Consider the following 10,449-nt stretch of genomic DNA (forward strand, 5'->3'; position numbering starts at 1 on the left):
CCTAACTTTCAGGTTTGCTTGAACCTGTAACAGAAAGGAGGTCTGAAACTTCCATTCTCTGATGTTACTGTCTCTAAAGCGGGACGTGATGTTTCGCGGATGTGCAGTGTGCCTTTTCTCTTGCCGTGTTCAAGATGCTTCGCTGCATAAGCTCCTGACTGGGTGTTCCGTACTGCGCTGTTACTTCGTTCAGATTACCCATGCGGTGTACAGATAAAAACCATCTGCGTGGTGTGAGTTCCGGGTTCGGCACCAGCAGCACCTGCAAACTCATCAGCTGACCTCGACGTGATTTGAACACGCAACCTTCTGATCTGGAGTCAGACGCGCTACCGTTGCGCCACGAGGTCACTTGCCTCAAGTGCTTTTAATTCCCCCAAAGAGAACAATCAGCGTCCCTGGAAAACTTTTTTTTCATTCTCTCCTGTGAGGAGCGCCGCTCTTCCAACGAGGGTCTCTTCTTCCCAGACCACAGATTATTCTTTCCGCCCGGCTCTCTCACAGAGAGCAGACACACCGTCTCCACTGACGTGTTTACTACATCTATAGATCTGACCCCCTAAAGCCACGATATTCCTGGACAGGATATTTACCAGCAGCCTCGTGAACTTCTCATCTTGATCTCTCCCAGGAGGAGCACAATTAACACAGAATCCTCTCTCCATTAAGCAAATAACACAAAACACTGTTTACCTGTCAAGACAGAAAACCAGGCTGCTCCAGGTGAGGCTTGAACTCACAACCTCGGTATGACTCCACTGCTCATGTCATTGGACATGGCCTGAACCAGGAAAGAGATTGGAAATCGAGACGTCATGGCGTTGTTTTAAAACTTGCCTACTCTATCAATTTTTTCGGTCAAATCTTTTATCTGGGAGTACTTTCAGTTGATGTTAATCCTTGTCCCGATGCACGATTCTGGGCCATGGTGCATCTTGAATAATGTTCTTATAGGCTTCAGTTTGGAAAAGTGCGCTCTTCAGAAGCTACCGAAACCGCTAATGGTTACATAACACTTAAGCAAAAGCAACGTTCGGGTTTGAAAACTAATATTACCTGCTATGAATACAAACACTGTTACAGGAGGCGTGTTAGGGCTATTTTAGCTTAGATCATCAATTCATCTGACATTTCTTCTCCATCTATATCAATAGCGTAATCGCTACTGAGCGCTAAAGGCAGCTCCTGGCAATACAATCTTCTTTAGAAAACATTTTTAAAACTGTTTCCACGACCACACGTAAAGTAAAAGATACCGATTGCACGCAACTAATAAATTCTCTTTTCCAGGGACGTTGTAGCTAGATGCAAATTACAATCGAAAATGTATCAGCTTTAAAATTTTCTTTTGGATCCACAGGACGATCAGCACGAGACTCAAAATATGCCTGTGTTTGATTGTACAGCATAGATTGTACAGCATTTATGTTAAAATGAAGGTAAATATATCAAAATATCAACATCCAACTTCACAGTGCTAACGTAACAATGCTTGTCAAATTCTCAAACAAATCCGCGTTGTATTTCTAAACTATTTTAGCAGAGGACGCATCAGGAGTATAAATGATATCTCCCGCCAGCCCTTCAAAGATACTTTTCCATGGGTGAATATGGTTGTCTGGGGAGTTGCGGTGTTGGTCACTATTGGACTTCCCCGGTCTCAAGTGTTGTTGTTGGACACGGGCAAAAGCCTCGCATATCCGGCAAATATAAAGAGGGTTAAGGTTTCGGCTTTAGCGGAGCCAGTGTTCACATTGACAATAATAAGAAGACCGTCCCTGGGTGGGTTCAAACCACCAACCTTTCAGTTAAAAGCCGAACGCGCTCGCCGATTGCGCCACAGAGACTGACGAGAGAGGCTTCTCTCCATTCGCACCTTTCCGGTCAAAAAATAAACATTGCTTGCATTTTCTTGCCAGTCGGCAATATTCCTTCTGCTCTGATAGCCAAGAATTAAATTTCATTTTTCACAAGCTGTATGAATTTCTTGAAAAACAAGTTGTTGCAGAAAGGAAATGCATTCATGCATTAAACTAAATGAAGCCCTATGCGGTTGTCCAAAATGGTACTTTCTGCACGAAAAGACAGGAAGAAAGGCACAGCCGGGATGTGGAGCCAGGATCTCCAGTTAAAGAGACAGGTACTTAAGCAACTGAGCTACGGCGCCAGCAGAATTCTCCTCTTTTACAGCCGCTTGGACACACCGCTCTGAGCCATCTGCGTTCAGTAAGCACTGAGTCTGCTGGCTGAGCAAGCTGCCTCCTTTACACGCAACAGGAGCCCCGACTGTAAGAGAAACGAAGAGAAATGGCTTTTATTGGGCACTTTTCATGTCCAATGCGCTTGACATCTCCCAAGGGCGGCAGAGTTCATTTACGACACTTTTCCTTTCTTTCTTCTTTCTGCACTCTTTGATGAAACAAAGCGAGAAATCATGTAAGGGAAAATGACTTTTTTTCATGGAGAAAACATGCACCAGGAAATGCTGTGTTTAGAAGACGTGAGTTAACATGAAAAGTGACCTAATTTACCGGAGCAAATGCTCGCCTAGCAAGATCTGCTTTACTACAAGAGAGAAGTAGAGTGAAAGACGTGAGCATTTCACGCCGTTGTGGAACAAAACGCTTTTTTCTTGGAATTCTAAATCAATTAGAAATTCAGAGCGACACATAAAGGCTTTGTCTGCTTAAAAGTGATGATTTTTAAAAACTGATAAAAATGTAGAAAACACGTTTCTCACGTAGAAATTTAAGATGGGGGTGGGGTATTACTAGTAGCGGCGCTGAACTCACCATGGTGCAATTCATTTACGTGACGGGCTAGTGGTTTAATGGATAAGGCGTCTGATTTCGGTTTATTAGTTTGTCGATTCGACTTCTACCGGGGTTGTGTGATTTAAATCAGGCTCCTCAGAAATAGATGTCCGTAATGTAAATGAACCGCACCTGAAAGCAAACGTTGGGTCTGGGTTCCTTTCTTTCCTGCATGAAATAGCAAATCGTTACAAAAAAAACACCAACTAATGTCCAATAGCGTTAGTCATTTAAGTAAACATGAATATACTGTAAGGTCTTGGTACATGGGAGAGGATTTCAACCACAATTAAAAAAGAGCAAATTATAATTACAGGCTTCAGACACATTTTCATACAAAAGAGACCAAACACTGCCTGACTTTCAGGTTTGCTTGAACCTGTAACAGAAAGGAGGTCTGAAACTTCCATTCTCTGATGTTACTGTCTCTAAAGCCGGACGTGATGTTTCGCGGATGTGCAGTGTGCCTTTTCTCTTGCCGTGTTCAAGATGCTTCGCTGCATAAGCTCCTGACTGGGTGTTCCGTACTGCGCTGTTACTTCGTTCAGATTACCCGTGCGGTGTACAGATAAAACCCGACTGCGTGGTGTAAGTTCCGGGTTCGGCACCAGCAGCACCTGCAAACTCATCAGCTGACCTCGACGTGATTTGAACACACAACCGTCTGACCTTGAGTCAGACGCGCTACCGTTGCGCCACGAGGTCACTTGCCTCAAGTGCTTTTAATTCCCCCAAAGAGAACAATCAGCGTCCCTGGAAAAGTTTTTTTTCATTCTCTCCTGTGAGGAGCGCCGCTCTTCCAACGAGGGTCTCTTCTTCCCAGACCACAGATTATTCTTTCCGCCCGGCTCTCTCACAGAGAGCAGACACACCGTCTCCACTGATGTGTTTACTACATCTATAGATCTGACCCCCTACAGCCACGATATTCCTGGACAGGATATTTACCAGCAGCCTCGTGAACTTCTCATCTTGACCTCTCCCAGGAGGAGCACCATTAACACAGAATCCTCTCTCCATTTAGCAAATAACACAAAACACTGTTTACCTGTCAAGACAGAAAACCAGGCTGCTCCAGGTGAGGCTTGAACTCACAACCTCGGTATGACTCCACTGCTCATGTCATTGGACATGGCCTGAACCAGGAAAAAGATTGGAAATCGAGATGTCATGGCGTTGTTTTAAAACTTGCCTACTCTTTCAATTTTTTCGGTCAAATCTTTTATCTGGGAGTACTTTCAGTTGATGTTAATCCTTGTCCCGATGCACGATTCTGGGCCATGGTGCATCTTCAATAATGTTCTTATAGGCTTCAGTTTGGAAAAGTGCGCTCTTCAGAAGCTACCGAAACCGCTAATGGTTACATAACACTTAAGCAAAAGCAACGTTCGGGTTTGAAAACTAATATTACTTACTATGAATACAAACACTGTTACAGGAGGCGTGTTAGGGCTATTTTAGCTTAGATCATCAATTCATCTGACATTTCTTCTCCATCTATATCAACAGCGAAATCGCTACTGAGCGCTAAAGGCAAGTCCTGGCAATACAATCTTCTTTAGAAAACATTATTCAAACTATTTCTACTACCATACATCAAGTAAAAGATACCGATTGCACGCAACTAATACAATCTCTTTTCCAGGGACGTTGTAGCTAGATGCAAATTACAATCGAAAATGTATGAGTTTTAAAATTTTCTTTTGGATCCACAGGATGATCAGCATGAACCATCAAAGAGCCTGTAGCTGCAAGAAGGTTAAAAGCGCACAAGTGATCTGTCTTTGGTCAAAGGAATTGCTGGAGCAGTAGGACGCAGAGCAATATCTAGCAGCTGTAGACGATGTTCGGGGAAGAGATAATTCTGTTTTCAGCACAGGGAGTGAGAATGAGCTCAGTCCGGCTCCCAGCAGAATCCATTCTGGTTTGGTTACTGTCAGACTGTGCGTCTGAGGCTCTTTGGATCGCAACGTGAAAAAAAAAAAAAGTACAAAAAACATTTGCTCACATCTTGTGATTTCCACGAGAGGAAGAGAAGATATCACAAAAAAAAAATCAGAACTGAAGATTTGGATCCGGGACCTCATACTTGTCAAATGATTAAAATAATAATTATGAAAATATCAGGTTGTGTTTCTGCAACATATCGTGCACAGTACGCCATTTTTTCTAAAAATACAGTAGATTGTACTTAATAAAAATGTACAATTCATCGCTGGTATAAACAGATGTGTGCTGTGTTTGCCTTTGTAAGTATTTGTTTAAAAAAGAAGTTCACAATATGATAAAAACACAGAAAGCACAAACCTAATAATATAACGATACAAAATCAATACCAAATCATAAAGCCAATTAAGTACCTATCCTTTGAAAACAGTGACATTTGTATATACTTTTGAATTACAAATCAGACAGAGTAGTCCCTTAATTCAAAGATCAGATCTTGGCCAAAACAAGACAATTAGATGTTAGCTGAATTCGGAACAAGAGCCTCTGCTTCATCGTTTATTGAGCTTTTGATCAACGTCTGAGCGAAAAAGATTCGCTATTTTAACTCTTTGATTAAAGTTTACAAAAGCACCTTCCTTCGAGCAGGAGTGAAAACAGCGACTTGAGGATTCCTAACTGTTTTTAATACAGTCCGCCACGCTACCAACTGAGCTATCGAAGGGATTTAAAGTGCTCCTCTCTGGCACATATTGCCCAATGTAGTGAAATATTCCGGGTGATTAAATTCCAGTTCGACATCAAGTTTCCAACTCGTTTCCTTAGTCTTGTTTACCTTGAATTTAAGCCACAAACCAGGATTCTACTGTATAAACTTCCGGGGATGTTACAAAATGTTTGAGGGGGCATCAATCATTACAGGCGGAAATTCACTCCTTTTTTTTCTCGAGGCATCATATTAAACATTTCATTTGGATCGAGAAGAGGATCACCATGCGAGACAGAACAAACTGTTTGATTCCATCTTTATTGGGAGCTGCATCACAGCTAATGGATGTAAAGCCTTCAATATGCGATAGTGAGAGTTCAGTTATGCCAGGGAGTGGGAGTGAAGAGAACTGAACTGAAATTTAGTAAATTCATATTTAAATAGAGTGTAAATCATCAAAGTGTTCTGTCACTTCAAACTTAGTACGACACTACCAGGAGTGGGGATCGAACCCACGTGGACTTTCGTCCATTGGATCTTAAGTCCAACGCCTTAACCACTCGGCCATCCTGGTCTACAGCAATATGCTGCTCAGTTGTTTAACATTTGAATATGATTCATCTATTAAAAAAAATTAAACCAGCGCCCTGTCACAGAAACGTACCCCGGTCTCCCGCGCAACAAGCAGGGGTACTCAGCACTGTACTAACGAGGAGCGCTTGTCCGCAGCTCGGCGTGAGCTCTGTTTACTGTCAGCAGACATTTCCTCATTTCAAAAGACGTTTTCGCCTGCTCTCAGTAATTAATGTCGGTTTGAAGTCTGTTCCTGTTGTCTCCACTCTTGACGAAGAGCAGCCTTACGTAGGAGACTCCCTCTCTCAAGAATTTTGCCATCACCCTGCAAGAGAGAAGAGCCATCAACCACCAAGACACTTAACATTAAGCACATGAAATGGGAGATGTTTTTTACTTAAGGATGTTACCGTTTCCACTCTAACTTCTTTGTCAGAAGTGGGATATGAACAAACATCTCTACGGGAAACTACAACCTGAACGCAACGCCTTGGACCACCAGCCATCCTGCCTGTGGCTCTTAAATGGAATGATATGTTTTATTTCTACTTGATGATAAGGGGAAAAAAAAGTTAAATGTAATTAGGGAAATGTCTTTTTTCATATGGAGAAAAAAAGTCTAAGCAAATGTAAAGTTTAGAGCAGCACTCAATAAAAACTATCTGAAACCGAAAGCGCTTCTTATGCGGATCAATATATTCCGATACCAGTGGTTCCGCAGAAGAAATAAGAAAAGCTGAACTCCAAGCACTGTGTTGCCATTACGGCTACTCTGGCTGTAGCTGCTTTAAGATCTACTCAGCGGGCACAGAATGTTGTATGAGGTCAGACTGGTTTGCGATGTCTAAATAACAGCATGCGAATTTAAGCTTATTTAAGAGTATTTAGAATATAATACATGCACCAAAAGCGTTAATCCTTCACTGGCTGCTATTTGAAACGCCTTCATAAATGACACGTAATAGAGATTTATGCAGCTAGATTTTATGCTTCACCATACATTGCAGTCGGGAAAATAAATCAACTTTCTTTAACACCTCTGGATAAAGTTCTTGGATAAAGTGGAGCAGGTTTTAGACCTCTGCGTACAGCGCCCTTGATGTCATTTTATTTTTACAGCAGCAAGCATCCTGAAAGTTTTTTTTATATTTTTTTATTTGAACAACAAAAATACATATAATACAAAAAAGATCACATATGACGTATCAACAACATCGTCAGGGGCACGTGCCCCGTGTAATCCAATTACACTTTCTGAAAAATCTACTGTCCATGCAAATGTACATGCTGATCTACAGGGTTCTTTTCTGCACTGAGCTGCTCATTTGAAATCCAGAAGGCAACACAGACGCGCTCCTATACCAAGAGTCTTATCTGGACCACCTGGGTAAAAAAACAGGAAACCTAAGCACTATTCTATACTGACAGCTTTTGAAAAGGAGCTCTGTAATATGCACAAATACAAAGACAAGATATAAATACTCCATAGGTTTAAAATTCAGGAATATGAATGGTCAATTGTTTACAATTGGAGTTTTTATGTTTCGTATGATTTAGCGACTTTTTTTCAACATGTAAAAAAAAACAGCACACCTAAATGACAAAGCCTTAGAGCTACAGAGAAAAAACAAATTGCGTTTAAAGTAATTTTAAAGGCTCGAGAAAACATTGCACTATGAACGCAAATGTTTGTCTTCTTTGTCGCACTTACGTTTTGTTGCTTTAGCAAATTTCATGCAGTTTATTTCTGACACAAGACATAACAAGCTTGTGTATTTATGACAAAAAACCAGGGCAACAATTTTCATTGACCTTGAAACTAAAATTGTTAAAAAGTAAGTTAAATGCACATATAGTAAATATATTTTCTCATATAATGGTGTGTTTTTCTGTCTAAGAATCCTTCATGAATGGTTTAACAGACACTTTGCATGACTAAAACAAATATTTACGAATTTTAACGTTTTATACAATAAAGTTTTATTGTGAACATGAGCCCTGTTTATCTATATCACCAATACAGTTCTGGATTTTATTCTGCCTTCCTACGCACATATGAATTTTCTTTCACACAACAGCTCGCATGTGTGGTAGGGTATTAGCGCCAGGGATAAAAAGAATGATGTTGGCTTTTAAATGATAAACCATTTGCGTTTATACAAAATCACAATGCGTTGTCGCAGACATTGGGACATACTCTGTTTAAACACCTGTCGTTTTCTCTTATATTGGCTCCTGTGCTTCGGTCCATTCGGTCCATTCGGTCCAAAAAGTGGATTTTGCACCTGCGCCAGTGCTGTAGTGGTATCATACAGACGCCCATACAAATCCATCACACGCTGAAAGCTCCGGAAGGCAACATAAAATATTGCTCTGTCTGTTGGTGGATTAGGTATGCACGCTTTTTTCAATGTAAAATACAATGTAAAAAGATCAAATTTGATTTAAAATCGATAAATGTAAAAACCAAAAAAGCTCATGTTTTTTATCTAGTTTTATCTTTATCTATATCTATATCTAGTTTTTCAAAGGTCTTTTAAAAAGAAAGTTTATCGCGATTGTGAAAGTTAGAGAAGGTGTACCAGCACGTGCCTTCATATCTCGCCTGTAGCTGCGAGAAGGTTAAAAGCGCACAAGTAATCTGTCTTTCGTCAAAATAATTGCTGGAGCAGCAGGACGCAGAGTACCATCCAGCAGCTGTAGATGGTACTCTCAGTCCGGCTCCCAGCAGAATCCATTCTGGTTTGGTTACTGTCAGACTGGGCGTCTGAGGCTCTTCGGATCACAACGTGAAAAAAAAAAGAACAAAAAACAATTGCTCACATCGTGTGATTTCCACGAGAGGAAGGGAAGATATCACTTAAAAAAAACAGAACTGAATATTTGGATCCGGGGCCTCATACTTATCAAATTATTAAAATAATGATTATTAAAATATCAGATTGTGTTTCTGCAACATTTCGTGCACAGTACGCCGAATTTAACAATAAAACAACAGTCACAGTGAGGGCTTTACACGCAGACTGGGGTATTTTCCCTTTTTATATTTTTGCCACTTTATATCGAACCTGTTATACTCCCAAAAGTGCACAGTAGCTTGTAAATAAAAACGTACAATTCACCGCTGGTATAAACAGATGTGTGCCTTGTTTGCCTTTGTACGTTAAAAACACAAAAAACACAAACTTAATAATATAACGATACAAAATCAATACCAAATCATAAAGCCAATTAAGTACATATCCTTTCCTTTGAAAACAGAGAACACCTTTATATCTACAAAAAAAAAACGTGACATTTGTATATACTTTTGAATTACAAAGCAGACAGAGTACTCCCTTAATTCAAAGATCAGATTTTGGCCAAAACAAGACATTCAGACGGGAGTTTAATTCGGAACAAGAGCCTCTGCTTCGTGGTTTATTGACCTTTTGATCAACGTCTGAGTGAAAAAGATTTGCTATTTTAACTGTTTGATTAAAGTTCACAAGAAGCACCTTTCTTCGAGCTGGAGTCAAACCAGCAACCTAAGGATGCCTCACCATTTCCACTACAGTCCTCCGCTCTACCAACTGAGCTATCGAAGGGAAGTGGGGAATACTGTTTACCTTGAATTTAAGCCACGAATCAGGTTTCTAAAGTATGAACTTCCGGGGATATTACAAAATGTTTGATGGGGCATCAATCGTTGATCAATCGTAGCAGGGGTGGCGCACCGTCACTGTACCCAGACGGAAGGCAAGCACCTGTTTCCCCTGGACTGCAGCAAGCTGTCCCATCACGGTCTTCAGCTGCAGGCCGGAGGCCTCCCATCCTGGGGGGTTGGTGCCCTCGGTGTCGGGGAGGACGCCAGGCCGGAGTAGGGTTACCGATGAACCGGTGTCGAGCAGGGCCAGGCAGGGTTGGTCCTCGATTCGGCAGTGGAGGTACAGGCCCTGGCTACAGCTGACTCGCCCCACAGTGGCGTGCAGGGCGCCGGTCTTCACAGCGCTCTCCGGAGCTGGGGTTGAGGTGTTCCAATGGCGGTCGTCCCCGCGCTGAGCCGCCCCGTTCCCGTTTTCCGATGCCGATGTAATTGTGCGAGGCTTTGGGGCCCGGCAGTCCCGGGCTCGGTGTCCCCTCTTCCCACAGCCTTGGTAAAACCAAAACCGTTGGTCAGCTGGCAGGGCGCACTGCATCTGCTGGTGCTTCCAGCCACCCCAAATACGGCCTCAGCCCATGTAGCAAGGGCCAAGGCCTGCCCCAGCGAGGCTGGCGCGGCCAGCTGTACGTGGCGCCGCAGCTCCTCAGGTGAGAGGGCCTTGAGAAAGGCCTGGAGAGCCATCTCCTGCTGCGCCTCCTGGGGGAAAGCTGGGTATCCTTGGCGGGCGAGGAACATGACATCAGCGGCGACCGAGCCCAGTCGCT

At 42.3% G+C, this 10,449-nt stretch overlaps 4 non-coding genes across 4 annotated transcripts; all 4 read right to left on the reverse strand.

The window, feature by feature from the left end:
* Positions 1–278: 278 nt before the first annotated feature.
* On the reverse strand, positions 279–350 carry trnaw-cca (transfer RNA tryptophan (anticodon CCA)). Its single transcript has one exon. It is a non-coding gene; the product is annotated as a tRNA-Trp (tRNA).
* A 3,096-nt stretch (positions 351–3,446) lies between these two features.
* trnal-caa (transfer RNA leucine (anticodon CAA)) lies at positions 3,447–3,518 on the reverse strand. Its single transcript has one exon. It is a non-coding gene; the product is annotated as a tRNA-Leu (tRNA).
* A 2,442-nt stretch (positions 3,519–5,960) lies between these two features.
* trnal-uaa (transfer RNA leucine (anticodon UAA)) lies at positions 5,961–6,043 on the reverse strand. The gene has a single exon. It is a non-coding gene; the product is annotated as a tRNA-Leu (tRNA).
* Positions 6,044–9,541: 3,498 nt separating this feature from the next.
* Positions 9,542–9,629, reverse strand: trnay-gua (transfer RNA tyrosine (anticodon GUA)). Its single transcript is given in 2 exon segments — positions 9,542–9,577; positions 9,593–9,629. It is a non-coding gene; the product is annotated as a tRNA-Tyr (tRNA).
* Between the last annotated feature and the right edge of the window lie 820 nt (positions 9,630–10,449).

The sequence above is a fragment of the Atractosteus spatula genome, unplaced genomic scaffold (genome assembly GCF_055471065.1).
Source record: "Atractosteus spatula isolate fAtrSpa1 unplaced genomic scaffold, fAtrSpa1.hap1 Scaffold_139, whole genome shotgun sequence".
NCBI classification, from domain to species: domain Eukaryota; kingdom Metazoa; phylum Chordata; class Actinopteri; order Semionotiformes; family Lepisosteidae; genus Atractosteus; species Atractosteus spatula.